The sequence below is a fragment of the Phalacrocorax carbo genome, chromosome Z, assembly GCF_963921805.1.
Source record: "Phalacrocorax carbo chromosome Z, bPhaCar2.1, whole genome shotgun sequence".
Classification (NCBI taxonomy): Eukaryota; Metazoa; Chordata; class Aves; order Suliformes; family Phalacrocoracidae; genus Phalacrocorax; species Phalacrocorax carbo.
In genome coordinates, this window is record NC_087548.1 from 19732063 (window position 1) to 19754502 (window position 22440).

Sequence of the window (22440 nt, forward strand, 5' to 3'; positions counted from 1 at the left end):
TGTATGTCATAAGTTATATAAAAAATAAATTCGCATTTAAAACAGTTATATTGGCCATCTATTTATAGGTTGCTCTAGACTTTTTTCTTCCCAAATCAGGGCTCAGCTGAATATGTCCTTGCTTTAGTTATTCTTAATATGAATGGCTTACCAATAGCTAAATTTTTACTGTCAGTAACAATAATATGTCCTGTCTCAGTGCATGTTTTGTGAAAGAAATACACTGCTTATCAGTGTTGAGGAACCATTGAGACAGAGGTCTTGAGCACATGCTCTTTGGACAAGTAGAAATCTTGCTACCTTGATGGAATAGTTAGACCCCTGTGGAAAATCAACACCTGAAGTCAGCAGACTAGAGGGAACAATGCAACCTATACAGGAAGAAAGTGCAAAGGAAAAGGGCAAACTTGTTGAAAATTAATCAGGTTGAAAATAGATGTCTTTCAGTGTTGGATGTCCTCTAACTTCACTCTTCTTTTGGAGCTACACATCTTAACCAAGTCAGGCAGGTTTTTTTTTGATAAGAAGAATGGACCTCAGAGCATCTGTTAACAGGTGAAGAGGTGAACGCTGGCTGGCAGGTCCTTATTCATGTGCTCCAGAGACAGAACCTGAAGCTCCATCCTGCCGAGTAGCATAAGCACAGTCTTGTCCTGTGGCCCTGTGGTCATTAGTGGAATGCTCTTCTGTCTCTCTAATCCTCAGTGACCTATAGCTACTCCTTCTATTTGAAAATCTGCTATAGTAATTTTGGGGAGTGAGTCATTATCATTAAGGATCTGTATTTTCTCTATTTTGACACCTGAATAAAATGCCAATTTTTTAAATACAAAAGTAGCAATTCGCACTGCTTCTGAAACCAGTGAAAATATCAGGGGCTCCATGTACTACTATCTTACTTCACATGGCTAGGCTTTTTTTAGGCTGTCACATTCAAACATCATTTTGAGCTCATGTAGTTACTTCTATCTTCTTTGGTCTGGTAGTTTAATTTTGAAAATTCTACTTGACCTTGTCTTCTCCCTTGTGCATAAATACATTCAACACTTGAAAATTAATTTTAAAGTTTTTATTTTAAGCTATTCTCTCTCCTCCTCTTCCTCCTGTGCTTTGGGAACAATAACCCAGTAATAACTGCAGATGTGCTCTTTGAGATCTTGAAAGTATGATTGCCATACATCAACTTAGGTGTTAGCAGATATCCTACAATAACCATTATCACTGCATTATGAAGGCAGTGATCGATCAATAGTTGGCTGCTATGGCAGCAGTGGGTTGTAATGAGAGTTTCTTGTTCATTGGGTTTTCACACTAACAGCAATATTATTAATGACTCCAAGAGAAAATTACTCCTATATTCACTTTTCATTTATATTACTGTATATACTTGCAGGTTAGAATACAGAAAGTGCAGTGAGTGTCATGCTTTATTTTGTTTTCAAATATATTGTTTTTCTTCCTTAATTTTGTGGCCTTTTAATTGCTTTGTCTTTTGGGATTATCTTCCAAAATATAAATTACTCAATCTTACGTTTAAATCTACCTGAACATCTCCTGACTTGTGACCTTTCTACCAACAGACAATCAGGCCCTAAGTTCCATGTTTTCTCAATAATTTCTGGTTCCTGCAGTTGCACTGGACTCCTCTTTTACTTGAGTAAAACAATTCCTGTGTCACTTTTTTGCTAAAAGCTCCTGTTTACTTATAATAATGGCATAAATTATGACTGCATTCATAGGTTCTACAGTATTTTTTTATATTTTAATCTCAGCTATGCTGACCAAACTGATATTTTTTTATCATGTGTGTTAGAATATGAGGTCCATTTTGGTTTGTTCTATTAAAAAGCCATTATACACAGAAGGTCATTCTTTGAGGAATTAGAATATATACTGCTCCTTCTCATTCAGGAAGAAAGAGATGTGAGCTTTTAAGTCATGGCCAGCTTAAAAGAACATAAAGAATATTTAGGTCAGGTTTTCCAGTGTAATGATTTAAGGGGAGCACAAGATAAACTTAACAAATCCAGTTTCTTGTATCAGAAAGCCATTTAAGAATATGTGGTGAGACACAGTGAATTTTTAAAAACCAAAATTTTAAGATATCTCTCAAAGTATATTTATTATGATCCTAAATAAATAAATAAATAGATAGATAAAAATAAATAAATTGTATATTACACAAGCAGGCTTTTTATAAATGTACTTGGAAAACTGAAGGACTCACAAAATCTTAGACAAGTTTTATTATTGTGCCAAATAAAGGGAAACATTTTCCAAAATGGTCTAAGTGATTCAGATACTTAATGTCTGTTCTAAAATTAATTCATTGAAAGTTGGATTTTTTGGAACTATTTAGGCATAACCTTTGGGGAAGGTTATAACAATAATATTGAAAACCCATTAGAGGAGATTCACACCCTGAGGAATCCAGATAACTTAAAAACTTACTTCTACTAGTCATTCTTGAAAGTTCTGCTTTGAGTGAAGCTTAATAAACTCAGAGCCTAAGACACTTCCAAAATTTAATGCTCATAAAACACTTAATAATTTTTGCTAAATAAAAATAACGTTGCATTTCCAGATATTTAAATTCCTCAAATTTTGTAAGCAGGCAAGGTTTTGATGACAAAACACTTTGTTTTCTAAGACATATTCCATGTCTTTTTGCATGTTTTGCAGTAGAATAACACATATGGAATACAATGTTAATTGATACAGATTTGCTCTTGATTAGAAAGGCGTGTGTTTCCTTACATTGTAAACACATCATAATTGGTCTTTAGTGGGAATGGAAATGTTGTTGGAATTGAGGATATTCAGCTTCTTGAAATTTAAAGGAATTTGAACTGAATAGCTCAGTTCTACTCAATCAACATATTTGGTCATTGCGCACCCTGCATTTCCATTAAGAGATTCCAACTTATATACTGTCTCCAAATAAGTGACAGCAATTCAAGCAACTCACCTTTCTACAGGAAAAAACAATCGTCTAACAAGTAGTTGACTATTAAGCCCATAGGATGCAGCTTACATAGTCATGGTGGCTAAGTGCATTTGTTTGAGGCATTAAGGAGGCATTTGGTATTAAGCATTTCACATTGCTTTCTTCACAAAGTTATCTTTGATCTGAATAACCACAATTATCGACTGTCTTATTAATATCTTAAAGTAGGAACAAAAGAGAAAAAGGGGGTGACCAAGTAAACTTTTGGGATCCAGTTTTGAGAGCTATGAATTGTGTATGTCCAAGATACATACTTTGTGCCTGTGTGGGTTTGTCTGTGTGTAAATCAAGCTTGCAAAAAAAATGCATTTTTGAAAATCTGGCCCCTAGCTCTGGAAATAAGTTATATAACAGCACTTTTCATTCATCATAGGGAAAAAGCACCCTCCCTTTCTATTTAGTTTTACTTTCATTTCTGGTTCCAGCCCATAAATAAATTGCATTATTTGCCTTGTAGCTCTCTGGATAATATTTTATAAAGCTTTTTATTCTGTTGGAGCTACTCTCACAGACAGATGGACTGGAATCCTACCTGCTGGCAAGGGTTTAATTTGTGACAGCAGCTCTACTACTCTTTCTTACCTCAGGCTTTTTATGACATAACATGACGAACTATCATTTACACTTGTGATAGTGAAGCAGATGTTGCTCTGCCCTGTGTAATCCCCACCTGGCACCATTTGGGTTGCCTATAGCTGTAACACATGCAGTCAAGAGGTCAGCCTGCACATCACTTGTGCTTTTTAAAATGGCTGTAGCCTTTTCTCCTTGTCTATTTTTAGCCTAGTATTGGCACACTAAAAGAAAGCAGCGCATCGTTACTGGATAGAAGGAAGAAAGCAAAATTCTGCTGGGAAGCCTTTTGGCTTCAGCGGAGGCAGTAGGCAGCCCAGTCATTTCTTCCATTCAATGCAAATTTATGATTTTTAGTGATGGATGGCTGTATCAGCAACATAGCCAGGGGGACACCAAACCGTTCGGTGTAGAAGTTTTTCCTTTTCCTCTTGTGAGGTGCATATCTGAGACCTCTTGCTATGATTTGTATGAAAAAGATCATGAATATTAAATTTTCATTTCTTCAAAGGGATTACCCTTACTATGGTGAAAATAATGCACAGAATTGGAATTATAAAAGTATCTCTTTGTTTTGATGGTTTTATAAATTTTGAGCATTTGGATTTTCTTTTTTTTCTTTTTTTTTGCCCCAAGGAAACAGTTTAGGAGTCTAGAATCCACTTAAGATTTCTTGAATCTTCCTTAGCATTTCTTTCACAATCTGGTTTTCATAAAGAGTGAGAGAATGCCTTCAGAGTACATAACAACCCAGACCTTTTCTGCCAAATAACATGAAATATTCTGGTCAGGAATAAAAGGAGAGGCAGTTGAAACAACTCTCTGTTAGCTCTTTTCCAACTCCGATTCACCAGTAATTTTGCTCTTGAATTCTTTCAGGAACTTTCATGAATATAAACCTAAAAAAGGTGGTAGATTTATCTTCAGTTGAACTGAATGCTCTCTGTATATGAGCACCTAGACAGGAATGATAATGAATGGAAATGAGTAAGTTGAAAACTGAGCAAAACATGAAAGGGGAGACCCTGAGGAAAAACTATTTCTTTAAATAATATACATTAAAAATATAAAACAAACAGCATACATTAACACTGGCAAGGAAGGAATCTGGAAAGATTTTCTGAAAAGTGCTAATTACAGGAGCTATTTTTAGGCTGAAGCGCTACTCAAGGTTTAGCGTGGCAAAACAGAACCTGAATATAATTAGATGCAAAAAACAATTTTATGACCAGTCCTCACTCAGTTTTTTATTTTTTTCATCATTCCTATAATTTTTGTCTTGATCTTGCAGACCACAAGGAGATATCTACATCTCCACCACCACCTTTATAACAGATGAATCAGAAAGGCCTTACACACGTAGATTAAAGGCAAATTCTCTACCCACTGATTTTCCAGGTTTCTCCAGTTACTCTAGCTGTTTATCATGAAGGCCTGCAAAATTGAGAACAAACACTTAATTTTTGTTCTGGGAAGGCTTGAAAATGTGACTTTAAATGTTCCACTGAATCAGTCTTGAATTGACACAACGAGGACTCAGAAAGAAGCCAGAAGCAAACCTCCAATGAACACCGCTGGGACTCTGTTGGAACTAAAGATGACTGTGGAAACATAGAAGTCATCACACCTGCACTGTATTCAGTCTGAAGCAGGAGTCATTTCCAGATGCTTCAGAGGAAAGTGTAGAACAAAGACAAAAAAATATCAATGTTCCATTTTAAAAGGGAGCACAAAATGGTCTGGCAGCCCACCTGATGTGTCTTTATTGTCCATCATTTTATCTTAGAAATCCATTATGGAATATCAAGTATTCGGGGGCAAAAAGATTACCAGTTATCATTTTACCTTCTTTTGGGTTTGTTTTTGGTTTTTTTGGTTTTTTTTTTTTAAATATATTTTTAGAACATGTCAAACTTCGATATTATTGCTGTTCAATAGAAAGATATTTTAAGATTCTGGTGTTCACTTAATACCACTGAGGATCTTCTTTAGTGTCTCTTCCTTAATTCAAAATGTCACTGGCACCTACAAAAGGGTGAAAGAAACTGGACATTAAACAGGATGATACTTTTCCTTTCCCCTAAGGACACAAGAAGTAAAACCCTGGATCAGAATGAAGAAGCCAACTCACCGTTTGACTCAGAAAGTTTGTTTTTATTGTTTGTTTTCTTCTGTTTGTAATTAATGTTGTCTTTACAAGTCAATTTGCAACTGTATTTCTTTTCTTAAGTGCTTTGTATAGTGTTACAGGCGCTGACAGCCAAGAAGCATAGAAGTCTCAGGGAAAGGTTTTGTTTGATCTCAGCTACTATTCTGTGTTCAATTCTTTAGGTCACAACATTTGACTTGTTTCCCAAATAGATCAAGATCAACCATTACAGATCAGTGTGGATTTGCTGTCTCTGACTTCATTTAAGATTTGCTCTTCTTAGAAGAGCTACAGAAAAGAAATCAAGCAGCCTACACCAAGAAACATGGCTTAAATGTAAAATGGATCTTCAGTGCAATGACACTGAGTCTCACAGAAACTAAAGGTGAGTTGGCCACATCTTCCTAATTCAGATACCTAATTTTCTTCTACATGGCATAGGCAGACACAGGCTTTTAGCTGCAAGTGTCTCAGGCTTTTATCCAAGATGATGTAGTTTTATGGTACAGTTCTAATACAAATGATTAATATATTAATGACACTATAGAATTGTCTACACTTTGTTAGATATCTGGCAATACAAAGATTTCACTATTGCTTGTTTGCTCTTTTTTCTGCTTCTTCCCACTAGCAGTTTCCACAGGGGTGGTCTCACTCTGGGAAAAAAGTTTCCACATGTGTATAGCAAGTATAATATTTTGGACAGTGTAACTACCAGATGACTCACTCCTAAACTAGCAAATGCGCTAGTAGATCTAGAAGGAGTAGCCAAAAAGGAGAAGGAAGAAACCTAGGATATGAAGGAAATGCATGATGGCGGTCTATAGTATAAAGTGATATCCAGTTTGTGTTCAGGTGTACAGACTGGAAATACAGGAAAGAAAAGATACAATTACTGAAGGAAGAAGTGGGTATGAAAAGAAAGCAGGGAAGTGAAGTCTAAATATAATGTTGTCTAAATGTAATGTAGAGCTAACAAGATGATCAGGGGACGGCAGCATCTCTCTTATGAGGAAAGGCTAAGAGACTTGGGTTTGTTTAGCCTGGAGAAGAGAAGATTGAGGGGGGTTTTAATCAATACCTATAAATATCTAAAGGGTGGGTGTCAAGAAGATGGAGCCAGAGACTTTTCAGTGGTGGTCAACAACAGGACAAGGGGCAATGGGTTCAAGTTGGAACACAGGAAGTTCCACCTCAATATGAGGAAAAACTTCTTTCCTGTGAGGGTGCCAGAGCAGTGGAACAGGCTGCCCAGGGAGGTTTGGAGTCTCTTCCCTTGAGACATTCAAACCCCCCCAGACCTGTTCCTGTGCCCCCCGTTCTGGGTGTGCCTGCTCAAGCAGGGGCTTTGGACAAGATGTTCTCCGGAGGTCCCTTCCAACCCCCACCATTCTGTGATTCCGTGAAAGTCATATATAGTAAAGACCAATATGTGCAGTTTTCTGTAAACTCAAATATTTCAATGGGTATCTAAATCTGATCTAGTGGGTAGTGATCTGATCTAAATCAGATCTAGTGTGTATCTAAATCTGATGGGCTGTCATAGTGTTATAGTCTTCCTTGTATACCTTCCCATCTAATCTCTCCCAGTGTGAGGAAAGTTCAGATGCAATTATCTGGTATGTGCTTGCTGCTTTAATGAAAAATGTATACATACATATTTGTAATTTTATTTATTGAAAATGTTATTGAATTGAAATGTTTGAAACAGATATCTTCAGTTAACTAAATGTTTGCTTTTACTTTTTAAGATTTACTTTTTAAGATTTACTGAAGATTTACTAAACATTACTTTTATAAAATAATTTCTTTTACATGAAATTAATTCAAAAATTTTCTGGAGCAAATTTTTCTTTTCCCAACTATTCTTCCGATACTACTAATATACAGGGTGAAATGTTCTCATTTTCTCTGAAAATCATGAGTTATTTATTGAGGCAGTCTAGATTTAGAGTAACTAAAGCTCTAAATTTTAAAACAATAAATCTGTTTTTAACAGTGATAAATAGCTCTGACAGTGTTCAGTTGTTTAATCTATAGTTAAGTGAAACTTCGCATCCACCTCAGAGAGCAGCTGGGACTCTCTTTGATGGAGGAGCAAAACCAAGGAATTAAGCAACCATAGCATCCCAGTTCAATTATTGAAGGCAACTCTACATATGGTCCACCAAAATATATTTCCTAATATTTCAGTAATAATTTGTGAGGTTTGGTTTTTTTTTTTCTTTCCCCCTCTCTGTAATTGCTAAAAGGAAAACATTCCAACATAATGAGGGATTGTTTGGAATAAAGATGCATAGGAAGTCTAGAAAAGGTTTTCTTTTGCCCAAAGTATGTGAAATTAGCTGTATTTCTTATCACTTCATCTCTAATCAAAAATTAATTAAAAATATAGGGTTTCTGAAATGCTCATTAAAACATGCACATTTTACTGTTGACCTAAAGTAGCGAGTTCTGTAGCTATTAATCTTGTACTAATGCTTTTTCTTTTTCCGGTGTTTGTTTCTGAAATGTAAAACATGTTGCCATTCTATTGTTCCTGGCTTGATTTTGGAAAGGTAGAGCCTTAAAGATCAACATGATGGGTGAGATATAGTTAAAAAAGTTGATCCAAGGAAACAAGATCTCACAGAATCTGCTGCTACCACCATCATGTAACAACTGTTTATTCTGTTAGAAAACATAAATTCTTGCATAAAGGACATTGATAATGTTTTATAAATCACTCCTTTCTTTAGTTCACTTTAAACACTAAAAGTGTAAAAGATATGAATTAAGATAAATATTGAACTACTGGATCATCAGGGATAGTCTTATAATTGCTAGCCTGATTTATAAAACTGAAGCAAGCAATCCAAATGTTAAAGGCTAACTTGCTATCTATTGATTTAAGATGACATACTCCCATAGAGTACTATAGTTAAGACTGTCCCTGTAGAGCTACATAAAACAGGAGAACAGTGTGACTTCTCATTTTTGCCATCCCCAGAGAAGAGCAGAATCATTAGCCAATAATAACATCAGAGAAAAACCTATTAAACCTATTATAGGTGTCAAGCCAACGTGATGACATAAAAGTAAGAGTGAACAGAGACAGTGGTCCACAGGGGATGAAATAATAGTTTTGTCTGCTGCATTTTAGTGTCTGAAGTAGAGTCCATTTGGGTTTACACTTTTCAGCAGCAACTGTCAAAAGTGCCAAAGCACTCTCAAGTTTCAATTTCATAACAATTTTCTCCCCTTTGTAACTGATCTTATTCATTAGTATCTGAGAAATGAAAGCTGGTGAACAACAGATATTGGCAAAGTTAATTATGAAACTATTATCCCACAGAAATCATTTGTAGCATAGTGTTGAAACAGGAGTGAATACTAATTCACAACATTTTTATTATTAATTGCTTTCAGAATCAAGTTCATTAAGCACACTATACTCATGCATACAATTCAAAAAAGTGATGTGGGAAAGAGAAGCATTACTAAAAAAGAAAATTCCTTAAAATGTTCATGCTTTAAGAATCACTGTACAAATACTACCTGAGAGAAAGCAACAAGTAAGATAATTTCTTAGAGGGCAGTCAAGGGAAAAGAGTAATCACAATGGAAGCTGTGTGGAGACAGGAGAAACATCAGGAACATTTATGAATCTGAACTTACACATATGCAAGAAACTTGGAATGAAATTGAAAACAAACAGTTCAGCCCAGTCAAACCCACCACAGATTTAAAAAAATTGCTAGGAAAAGTAATTTTAAGTTTCCTAGTAAACCTTCACTCAGAAGACCCCTTCTAAGAAGGGCAATCTGGGGAGTGGTAGGTCTGGAGTAGTGTAGGTGCTACTCATGGGAATTTTTTTCAGATTGATAGGAGCTAGAAACTGCATCCAGACATTCTATGGAGAAACCCCCGTTTGATTTCCTCCAAAACAAGTTTTCCTAGGCAAACCCAAACTGAGACATATTAGAAAGTGGGAAGTGCTACAAGCTGCCTTCTACTGTTACCGATAATCTTTAGTTCAGAGAATAACTGTTATGTTCCTTTGAAATTGTAGTCTAACTGTGTATAGGATTTAAAATATTGGATTATGCAATTATATGTTTACACTGCCTTCCACTCATGATCACCTATAAACATATGACAGGTTTCTAGTGCTTGATACATAACTTTGGCTCTTCTGTAAATAATTCTGACAACCAAAGTAGGAATAGCTAGTCTCCTTTAGAAAAATGTTGTTGTATGTCTTTCAAAGAAAGGTATGATGTTGTAATATTACTTATGAATATTAAGTATTTTAGCGTGTTAACTTTGTTACTGAGTTTCATTAAATTATTATGTTGACTTAATTTATAACAGACTTTTCAAATGAAACAAACTTAAAGGAAAACAATGGCTCAAGGCAAACTTTTCTGAGGTTTACAGAGAGTGAGGAGAACAAGATCCCATCACATATGAAGACTTATTTAGAATGGTTATACAGACACAAATACAGACTGTTGGCATGTTGTTTTTCTACAGTAGGATGACATTTTAAAGCAAAAATAACTGAAACAACAGAGTTTTAAGAAATTATTTGAATAAACAATTCAGGTAATGTCACGGCAAGAATGATCTCATGATCTATTGTGAAGCCTATGCATTCTTCTTAGGCAATCTCAGGGCCAAATTCATTGCTATGGGCATAATGAGCATTAAATGAGCTTTCAGAATCCTTAAAGGACAATGCCTGTTCAGGTGTTTTCAGTAGAACTGCTCAGGAGTTTCATTAAACTGTTCATTTACTTTACTCAATCAGAGCAGTAGTTTGCTTCTAGATTATCCCCAGACAATGTTATTCACTTTTATGAAACAGAACCTATTACGTTTTATTTTTTCAGTATTTCACAGTATATATTTTAAATGGTGGGGGTTTATATACATACACTTAAAAATATAATTATAAAAATATTTATTGTAAAATTACAAATTTTAAAATTATTTGATATGGTTCAAAATGTCATACAACAATTAGAAGCACAATGTCTTCTTCAGTTCTATGGATTTTTAAAATAGTTCTTATATAATACTTTTCCATGTACATTGTCTTAAAATCTACAGGAACTTGTTAAGCAATCCAAAGATACTTCCATTTAATACATGGCAGTTCAAGAGAAAAGTTCATCATGCAAACTTTTCCTCCTTTTCAGTAATTTTACTCCATTTTCTCTCTCGGGCACATAGGCAAAGAACAGACATGCAGTTTAGGATTCATATGTAATCTAGAAAAATAAGTGCGAGTAATTGCGTATGGTGCATTGACTGAAGTGACTTGAAATTTTTTTTTTAAAAGATAATCATAAAACCAATATTATGTGAATTTACTACAAATCTTCCATGTTAATCACATTCTTCTAAGCATATTCTAGCCTAATTAAAAATATCACATTAATGAAGGAAAGATAAAATTTACTTTGCTCTTTAGACCGACATGTGTGAATGGTTATATTAAACAGTTAGGAGGAATTTTATTTAGATTTAAAACTAGAAAGAATGAAATCTTCGCAATTTAGTCAGAAAAGATCAAATATCAGAGTGATATGAGTGTGATGTGGTTAGTGCTGCTGATAATGTTTGACTTAACTTTAACTTTTTGATCAAAGCCTGTTGTCTTACACAGAACATGAGGATAGTGTAGGTTTATCTTGATTGACAGCTTATGAAAATGACATAGTTTGACAAATAGGAAAACATTTTAATTGTAAAAGGGCATTCACAAATGGAAGTATCAATTCAAAGAAGAATTCTTTCATCTATATAAATTACATTTACACATAACAACTCTGAGAGGTAGCTCTTTGAATGTAGCAAATACAACAAAAATACTTTGCATTTCAGACCATTTTCTGTTAAGGATCTCAAAGCATTTTAACAATGCCAATGCATTGTTGTCTATTATCTGAAGATCAGGTATTTATGACCGCCATTTCATAAGGAGAGAAACTGAATCGTTGAATATAATATCAAAGCTATAGAATGGATTTTGAATTTAAAAATAAATAAAGATACATCAGTAAATCGAAAATATTTTACTAAAGGTTGATTGTGCCAGAACAGCTATGTGTTTTCATTTGATAGAATGAATTACTCTAAAGGGAGTACAGTCATTTTAGTCCAGACTTCAGTAAAGCCTTTGACTTTACTTGTTGTGTGTGGGGGAAATTTTGAGGTCATGCAGGGAAAAGAGGGATTAGTACAAGAATTATAAGGTGAGTTAACAACTGCTTTGAGGAAAAAGGACAAGTTATGGTGAAAATGAGACAACTTGTGTTGATAAAGTAATTACTGGCCTGTTAGTGGAACTCCTCAGGGAATGATATTCAAATAGCTCTTGTCTTTATATCCTTACTAATAGCAATTGCACAAAAGGTAGGCACATACTGATGGCAGAGAGATGACAGGGTGGTGTCATCACTAAAAAGAGGATGTGAATATCTTCCAGGATAAATGTTATTATCAAAAAATGAAAATAAATGGTACAAAAAAGAAGCATTTAGAAACTGAAAAATGTCACTTGTTGAGACAGGATTGTGGAGGCAAGAGTCCCAGTGATATGACAGAATTACAAGGTAGTATATCTGAACTGGTTGCAAGAGACAAATTTGATTATAAAATCCAGTTGCAAAATAGAAATGGGAAAACACTGAGCCCACAGAGATCTTGGTCAGGACTCCTGCAGGGAACTTAATAGTCTCATCCAGCTTCAAGAGAAAATAATGCCAGCTAGAATGATTAGGGAAATGCAAAGGCTTTCCATTAGAAAAAAAAAAAAAAAGCTAAAGCACAGGCACACAAGACCCAAACAAAAGAGCTTGGTTATGTAGCCTAAGAAAACAAAAGCTGAAAAGAGATATGGCTTCTCCAAATAAATGCACCAGGAAATTGAACATTGGACAGGAAAAAGAATGGCTTAAACTAAAGGCCAAAGTTAGCAAAAGAAGCTTATAAACTGACCAGGAATAGAGACTAAAATTAGAAGCAACTTTTTGCCAACAAATGAGAGGTTCTTGACCAACCTTTCTGATGAAAGTACTGATCACAAAATCATGTGAAGATGTAAACTTGGATCTGTGTATAAAATGGACCATGTGATATGACTGGATATAGGGGGCTGGATTCCTAACACTGACCCCAAAGCAGCATTCCTGATAAAATTAGATAAAAATGAAGTATTATGGGATTGTAGTTCAGGATACTTAGGGTTTTCAAATTATGAGGTCTAGTTCCCCATGAATGCATGCAAGACATTTCAGCAGCTACATAGTGGAAAGTCAACTAATAGACTGGAATGTAATCCCTTAGTGATATTTATTGGATTTGGAGGGGAAAAATGTATCTATATGCTGTATTTCTATTTGAAAGAAAGAACGTCTATATACCGTAACTATACTTGAATTACTTCCTTTTATGCAAGGTCTTCTAACACAAACAATCATCCAACTTTCTTAACTATATCCCTGAGAAGGTCAATGCAGTTGCCATAAAAGATAGGTCCCATGTGTTTAGGTGCATAGGATTTCTCAAAGCTGCTGGAGGTGAAGATGAAAGTGAGGAAGAAATTCTGATACATTCTCCCATAGCTGTAATAATAAATCCAGACCAGCACTCACTGATGCCTTTTTCTCTTTCCTAGTTGTCCTTGTCATCCAATCACATCAGCATTTAATTTTGAGGAAAACTGCCACTGCAATAAATAGCAGAATTTTTTTACTTCAGCTTGACTCTATACCATACCAAGACTGTCAGCCCTATCGTGAAAACCTTGTATTTTTGATCTCATTCTGAAAAATCACACTTCTAATCCTCAGTGCCAGAATACCACAAGTATGAAGGTGGCAGAAGTCTCATGGTTTCCTAAATCCAGTGCCCTGCTCTGTAAATTCCACATTTTGACATGTGGATTGCATGTAATATTAAATCTGCCCACGTAAGTCCTACTCTTCTGGTACATATAGTCATTAATTTCCTATCAAAGAAAAACGGGACAAAACAAATACAGTAAAAACAGAGGTATGCACTATTCCTGCAGTAACAAACATTTCCTTAAAGTAAAACTTGCTGGTAATCCTGAATTCACTGGCATGGCTCACACCTGTAAATATATTCTAAGCTTAACATTTGAACAGTTTCATGACCTGTCATGGTTTTTAATGTGTGTTTTCCTTCTTCTTTTAAAGAAAAGCTATGTGACTTTTTAAGAGTAAAGTACATACCACATTTTTAATGGATACAGAAAAATATTCACGATTACAGAAACTATTTCTGTTGAAAAATACATTTTGGAACAGAATTATACTATACTTATGCCTTCTAGAGGGAGGGAGTTAATTATCTTGATTTTCTTAGAAGTACAAATAATCTGTCCCTAGAAACTCTTTGACTGCAAATCAAATTGACAGCAGCTTTGTCTATAAGCTTTAGCAAGTTGTGCTATTTTAGGAACTAATCTTGATGCTAATGTTCTTTCATCTTAACTTCTTAATGGTTCAGGTGAAGAAGTTAGCTATCCAGTCAATTTTATAATCCAGGCAAAAAAATCCAGCAGACAGGAAGGCAAAAAGTCACTATCAACTCAAGCTAAACAGTCAATGAAATATTAGTGGGAAAACAAACTTTCCTTACATTTTGTTATGCAAACAGCAGCAGTTCAGCAGCTCTGAAAGGGGAATACTGATGGTAATGACAAAACAACAGAGTCAATTGTTCACATCAGTACGTAAAGCTTCAAAGTTTACAGATAACATAATCACTACCATTCATAGTGCAATGTTGACTTCTTCTGACATGTGTTTAAACCTTATCTTATAAAATGTATAATTTTTAAATAATGTAATCACACCTTCTTCAAAAGCGCCTTATCATTTATTATCTTTTTTTTTCCCCAAGAGTGAAATAACAACACGATCAGCAGACTATTGAAAGGCTTAGCAGAGTACATTATTTGCATTGCAAGACAGTGATCACTATTAAAAAAATGTGTGTTACTATGTGTACCTTAAAGTCCAGACAAAAGAATACATATGACTATATATAAAAAATACCACAAACAGGATGTTCCAGTGGCTTTGCTACGCTGTTCCTTGCCAAATAAACCTATTCCTTATCATCCAATATTAGACACACTTTCTACATGAGTCAGAGTACTATATTTTATTAGAATGGCTTGGAACTATTCTAACTGCTAAAGTTTCTATAGGCTCTGAAAGATACCTATATTCTTGGCTCTCCCAGATGTCAAAGATACACAAAATTCATATATAAACATGTTGCCTTAAGAAGATTTATAGTCTAATGAAGCTCCCAGAAATGGGTATTCTGGGTTGAAGAAAGCTTGGATCCATGCACATATTGAGGTGGGACAAGAAACTTGGATGGTGGCTGGATTCTTATGGTCCCAGTTACTTTTATTTAGCCTTATCTCAGAAAAAAAAAAAGGAGTATGGCCACTCAGTAAATAATGATTCTAATTTTAAAGTGGTAGTTTGAAAGCTCCCTGAGATGAGGGTTATAAACTTGACTGTAGGGCCTGTTATTTGTAATGTAGTTTACTATTCTCTACCTTTTGGCCAGACAGACTCGTGCTTGTTTACAGGGCAGGTTGGAGGACTTGAGCTCTGGAGGCGCTACGTGCTCCTCTGTATATTACCACACTGGTTTTCAGTATCACTTATAACAACTTCTGAAAGCATTACATGAACAAATCTGAATAGAATGATCTGATGATGCTCATCTTCTTTGTTAATTGCAGTTTGGACTTATTCAAGTAACGATTAGACTTTGTAAAAACTTATTGCAAGCACATAGCCGTCTACTAGACAAACAACTTTTTAAGCTTCACAGTAGACTAGATATGTGTATCAGGTATTACCTAGATAAGACGCCTTTTTCTGTGGCTTTATGTTTATATTATGTTAGAGAACTATAATATGGTCTTTTACTATAGTAAAAAAATATATAAAAATAATACATATGTTATTTCTTTTTGCAGTACTACATTACTGCAGCTTTATTTTTTTCTGACTTTCAGGCACTGTTTCTTCTTCCTTTGGGCTAAGCAGAATATAAACCCATATAACAAAACAGTTTTTATGTAATGCAGCTGTGAAATCAGACTGACCTTGACTTTTGTTTCTAAGTAGCTATATATTCCTTTTTAAGAAAAAGGGGTGGAGGGGACATGCAAGGAAAATCAGACATGGAATGCAGAATGGTCTTGAATCTGAGTTAACATGATATTGTGACAAGCCAAAAGATTTGATGAGGTAATGCACTCATTCCATGGTGCTGAATGATTGTACTAGTCCATTTGGAAAGCTTACTTATCAAGATCACTTAATGTAGATGTATGAACCAATAGCTGTTTATCACTTCAACAGATATTCTCCCCAATATGTTCAGATTCAGACATCCGTACTACAAGCTGCACTGAGACATTTTATAGATGATGTAATATAAGAATGTGAATCAAAAAAGCTGAGATCACTCATTTATTGATTTGACTTTTCATGCTCAAATTATTTAGTTGATGGGTGATGTTAGGTGTATAAAGTAACGAAAACGTAGGACTAGACTATCTCCATCATTTGTTAATGGTTTATCAAGATGTATGGGATGGATTCGTACTTGCCCGGGGGCCTATTTTCTTCATTTTTTTCCAACATTTGTGAATACCGTAGCCACTTCAATATCCATGAAACCTGAAAGATAAGTCTACAATGCAAAGGTATTATTTTATTATTTATGAGCAACATCAATTAGTTTTCTCCCTTAATGCTTTGCGATCTGTATTTCTAGACTTGGTATCTGATCAGTTCAGAGCTTGGCCCAGACTTTTACAGGCAGCTGTGGCTACTTTATTGGCTGTATGTACCCACACTGAATCCTTAACATGGTTGCCTCTGCCTGAGGCCTGAGCTAAGGTGCTCTTAGAGGCTCTGCTGCTTTCAGAGGGAAGCCCTGTTATCCTGCTCCACCTGTCTTCTCTATCCTCAAAATCTATTTTGTATTTTCTCATGCTGTCTACTTGGCACTGCCATGCAAGTGCAATGAAATTGTTTATACTTAAGCAGAGGTGTGTTTGCAGATAGAGTGACAATTGGGAAGTACCTCTTCTTTTTGTCATTTACGGTTTATTATAGTACTATAATAAATGAAAATAAGTTTGAATGGCAAGGAAGCTTGAAGACATGTTTGGGGATCTAACATCTGTTAAATCTCTGTTGTTTGGAAACCTCCAAATGGATAACATCAGTCTTCTTACCCATCATCTCCTTACCCTTTATATACATGAGAAAGCTCAGGTTACAGCAGAGTTTCTGCCAGTCTTCCACAAGTATCACAACTGGAGCTTTCTAAACTCTTCTTTGCTCCTTCTTTAGGGCACTCTAGTAATAGCAGAGCATATTCCTACACCTCCAAAACCTTGTCTCCACAACTGTCTAGAAAAACAAAGGTATAACTAGAAGCCAGGAGTGCCTGAGATCTGGGCCTGGGCTTCCCGTATTATCTCTTGGACAATAAGTGACTTCTTCCTGTTTGGGTTTTCTTCATTGTAAAATAGGAATAATAATTCTCACTCACTTAGCTCAAGAGGAAGAAAAATATGAATCGGCTGTCTGTAGAATGTAAATATGTGTAAATCTTTATTTTCTTACTAATTTTGAGTGTTTCATTTGTGCAATGCACATATGAAGCTTCATATAAAATGGTTAGTGAGGAATGAAGAAGCTGTAATAAATTGTAAATTACAAATTAAATCTGCAAAATGTAGAAAATAGCTTTGTAATTGCTGCCTCAATAAAGAATTATAGTGATAATTTTTTTGTTGTATAGATCATAGTATAATAAAATAGTGTTGTCTATCTGAGCAGAGGTCTTAAAAGACAAAACAGAGACACTGACCTCTGTATGGCAGGGTGAAATGACATCATTAAAATATATGCCTCCCAATTATAGAAGGGAACACAAATAAACACATATGAAAATAATTTGAAAGCATCACTTTGAAACAGCAGCCAAAAAGGAGACAGATTGCATATATATCACTGAGCATACCCAAAAAAATGCCAGTATATTACAGACATGCAGCATACAGTAGATAAGCAAAATCAACAGATCAAAAAATTATGAAGCATCCACCTTTAATACAGTATTTACAGATTAATACATTTTTTGCTGAACTTGATTTTTATTATTATTTTATTCAGTTTTCACAGAATACTTTTGACTGCAGTATTACATTTCACTCTCCAGGAATAATTAATTATACTTTTTGTTTCCTTAAAATGTCTTCTCAGATTTTTTTTTTTTATTTGGCTGCTTAAATTTAATTTGCATTTTAATTTGGAATAAAGTTTTACAATTATTTTTTTTTCAAAAAAGATCAGCCACTTAGTGTTTGAAAATTAGAAACAGTGACAAAAGTAATGCTGGACACAGCTACGACTGGAGAAATATGCTTATGAAAGAATATAAAATGACATTAATCTAATCAGACTGTAGAGGTCTTTTATATAACCTTGTGTGTCATTGCTTCCCACACAACAGTTTTATTAGGGAGCTAGCCTTCTTTGAACTGGTTGGAATAGGATCCTCATAACATGGTACTGGGTGACAATATAATGACATGCCTCTCCAGAATGAGAAGATACCACAGAAATTGTTTAGATTAATCAAAATATTTTCAACATTGTCTGTCTAAAATCTGAGTATCACCTCACTGTTTTATCAAGTCTACAAAGAAAGAATAGTGGTAGTTATCATCCTAGTAAGTTGACTTAAGAGGCTTGAATTTATGTTCTTGTTCCACCTCTTATCTGATCTTGAGCAAGTGACTTAGGATGAAATTTTATGAGGGCCTGTTTGTATCTTGAAAGTCTGAAGGATGAATCTATACACTGCATGAAAAATTTGCCTAAGCCAACTCTTGAATTGGAAGTGTTGGAGAGTCTGATATAGCTGACCCTGAGTAGATCAGATGTAGAAGTAATAAAGGCAGGCTCATGAAATCCTCCACTGAAGGTAATAAATCCTGCTCCTCAAGAATATTTGCCCGGGCACAACATGAATATAATTCCAGATGAAACCTCTTACACCTTAGCTTCTACATCTGGAAAGAGGACACTGCCCTATTCCTGTGAAATTAGCTTTTTGTGTTCAACTAGTTTAGGATCTCTGCACTGTGACATCTGAATCTGATCTGCTTCTGCATCTGAAGTAGACACATTCCGAATATTTAAAAATGTAGAGATTAACCTCCTGCTCACAAATCTCCCATTTCTGAAGGCAGTTCAATAACACTTTCTAGAAATGCCTGAAATGTGCTCAGATACTCTTGATGAGAGCCAGGTAAGTAGCTAACATAAAGTGACACGTTTATGATATAACAAATTTGAAGAATTTAGCCAATATAATTGACACACACCTGATATTCTGTAACAAGGGTGAAAAATTATCTAGAACAAAAGAATCTGTCTGAGGCAAACTTGTCAACCTGCCACCTATATTCCAGATAAGTATTACCTCATCATGTGAAATTTTTCAATAATTTTGTAGTGCTGCTTGAGTTATAGACCACTAATCCTTAGCAGCAGAGACAGCAGAATTTAGCCTAAACCAAAAGCAGATAGTAAAAAAACCTATCAAACATACCCCTCCTGCACACACACATCTGCAATCTGCCAGCTTCTTAGTGCCAATATTTACCACTATGACTACCAGCTCCAGGAGATATGTAAAGAAAAATGTAAGCAGAAGCTGGTGATATGGCCGTTTAAAAGTGCAAACATGCTAAAAGGAAGTCTGCACTTCAAAGGAGTCTTCCACAGTGAAGTCATCAGCAGGACTATTAACAATGCAATTTTTATAAATGAGTGCCCAGTAAGCTAATACGCTTTTCAAATATGAGTCTTTTGTGCCAAGTGATAAAGTATAATCTATCAGTCTAGTGAAAAAAACTTTCAACAGGAATCGATGGTGCACACTGTGTACGCACTTTGACAGTCCTACACATGTCACAAAGGAGAGTTATCTGAAACAAATCCCTCCTATTGGGGAGGAATAGGAATCAGTAAATATATAAAGTGGTTATCACACAGGGTGATAAGATTTATGATGTGTTGATTGTATTATGTATAATATACAGGACAAATGAGTTTCATATGTGTAAGAGTTCATTGTCCATACGTGCACTGGCAGTCAGGGCGGTTTATGAAGGCTTCATGCTGAGACAGCTTCCACTTTCTACCTGTACACTGGATGACTGCCATTGTTATCCTGATGAAATTTCCACTTTGCTTTTCCTCCTTGAGTGTGAGGCTTGGATCATTGCATTAATTGCTTGCTTTTAAGCTAGCTCTGGTGGCTTGGGTTCAGAAGAAAGCTCAGTCTCTTTTCATTGAAAAGACAGCCAAACCTGAGGTAGATTTTGTGTCACAAGGTTGTTTGCACTGAAAACCAAAGGTCCAAAAAGACAAAATTAAAACCCTTATAAAATCATCCCAATCATTATGACAGAGGAAAGTCAGCACAACAGCAGGACTCTTTGGGACATCTAAGAAAAAAGCCTCCAAAAATTCTCTGATCTACAATATCTAGCAGCAGTGCACTATATAATTGCACTCAAAGTGAAAAAGTAATTCTTTTAATTGCAGACTTGCAGACAATAAGGTATAAGGTCTGAAGTCTACCTAGTCCAGCCTTCTGACTCCAGAGGGACCAGTGCAAATGCTTTAGATGAAATTAAAGAAATCTGCTATAGATAAACAATCCATGCCTATGGGTCACCATCTAAAAAACCCAGATGCGTAACAAAAGACAAAATGACAACAACCACAATCATATTGTCACATTGTCTTACACCCTCCAACTCAAGACCAAATTATTAGTATATCATACTCCTACCCACACACATCATGAGTCTGATGAGCATATCACACTCATATAGTGTCTACTATATCACATATCAGGAGTAGCTGAGAGTTACCTTAGATTGTGTACAGAAGTTCATTTACCAAACTGTCCTATGTTTTTTTCTCTGCATTCAAAGAGTACAAAAATCTGAGGGTCTACTGTGTAGGTGGATTGAATTCTACAAATACATAGAAATCTCTGCTTGTGAGCTCCTCCCATCAGATTAAAATGTTACTTATGTAAATATGACTACGTAAGTGAGAATCAGTATATCAAGTAACATACTTTTTTTCTGTTTATTTGGGTCTGTATACTATTGTATAACTAACACAGTTAAAACACCTTTTCCCAATAAAAGGATGTTGATATTAAAATAACTTTAAAAATTAAATTAGTTCTGTTCTACTCAGAAACTCTACATGACAAGAAATTGTAGAATCATGAAAAGATGAAATCCAGGGAGATAAATGATCTGATATATATGGTAATTAGGTGATATTGCAATAAGCACCTCAGAAATATGATAGATAGACTTTGCAATACACTGTTTCTCTGATAATCTTTCTACATACATACTCATTCTTTCCTCTTCAGAACAGTATTCAGCTGCTAATCTCTTTATACCTCTACTTGTTCTTTGCCCTTTTGGTCCCATTCACAGCCACGTGAATCACTCCCCTTCCAGTTCACATAGCATTCTATGAACATTGCTGATGGTTCAGCTAGCACACAAATCAAAAGCAATAAATATGTAAATTGTTCATTTCACGTAAACACAAAGCCTTCAATAGACTTTTCATGCACAAAGAAGTTGGGGACGTCCAAAGAAATGAAGCATGACTGGGAAAAGTTTATCATGGCTACTGATAAAATCAATATGAATCAATAAATACTTTGCTACTACTTGCAGATGTCAGTTTCCAAAAAACATTGGTGGATTCATGGAAAAATAAAATCTTTCCTTTCTTGAAAAAAAATGCTGTTCTTGAAAAAGAAGATTAATTTGATACAATCCTCTGGCTACTGTAGCAAAGAGGTCAGAAACCCCAGCTAGAAGAAAAATATATTTTCATGCTTTAAAATTTATATGGTAAACATCTGTTGAAAATGAATTGCAGTTGTAGGCAATAGAATTTTAGCCTCAGAGAGCAAAGAAAAGAACTTAAAAAAAATAATTTGGGAGACGTTGCACAAAACCAGCCCAAATATGAAAATAGTTCATAACCAAATTATACTTTAACTGTTTTCTTGGTTATTCCTCTGTTGCCTTAACAGTTTCCTTTTCCTCCCTCATCTATCCCACCTGAATATAACCGTGTAACCATTATGAACAAATTTGTCCTACAGTTACCAAAGTAGTTGGCTCTGTTGTTGATATGGAATATGCCAGTGTAGGGCCCAGATATTTACAGAATTATATTTGCTTCAAAAAACAGGGTGTAAATGAAAAAAAAAAAAAGCCAACAAAGAAAGATTCCTCACCCACCCCCCTCAAAAAAACCTTACCAGAAAATCACAGGTCACTTAAATCAGAGGAGACTTGTTTACAGTAACATTTTTTTTCAGGATAGAGTTGTACTTTAAAACCTGTATAACCTTCTGTTGCATTTTACAGCATGGCCAGTTTATAGTGCAGGGTTACTGTATACATTTTAATTTTCTCTTTTAGTTATGAACACAATGTGAAATTTAAAATAGTTTCAGTTTGCATGCTTTCTGTACATTTTTGTTTAAACTACCTAGATCTGTGAATATCTATTCTGAAGCA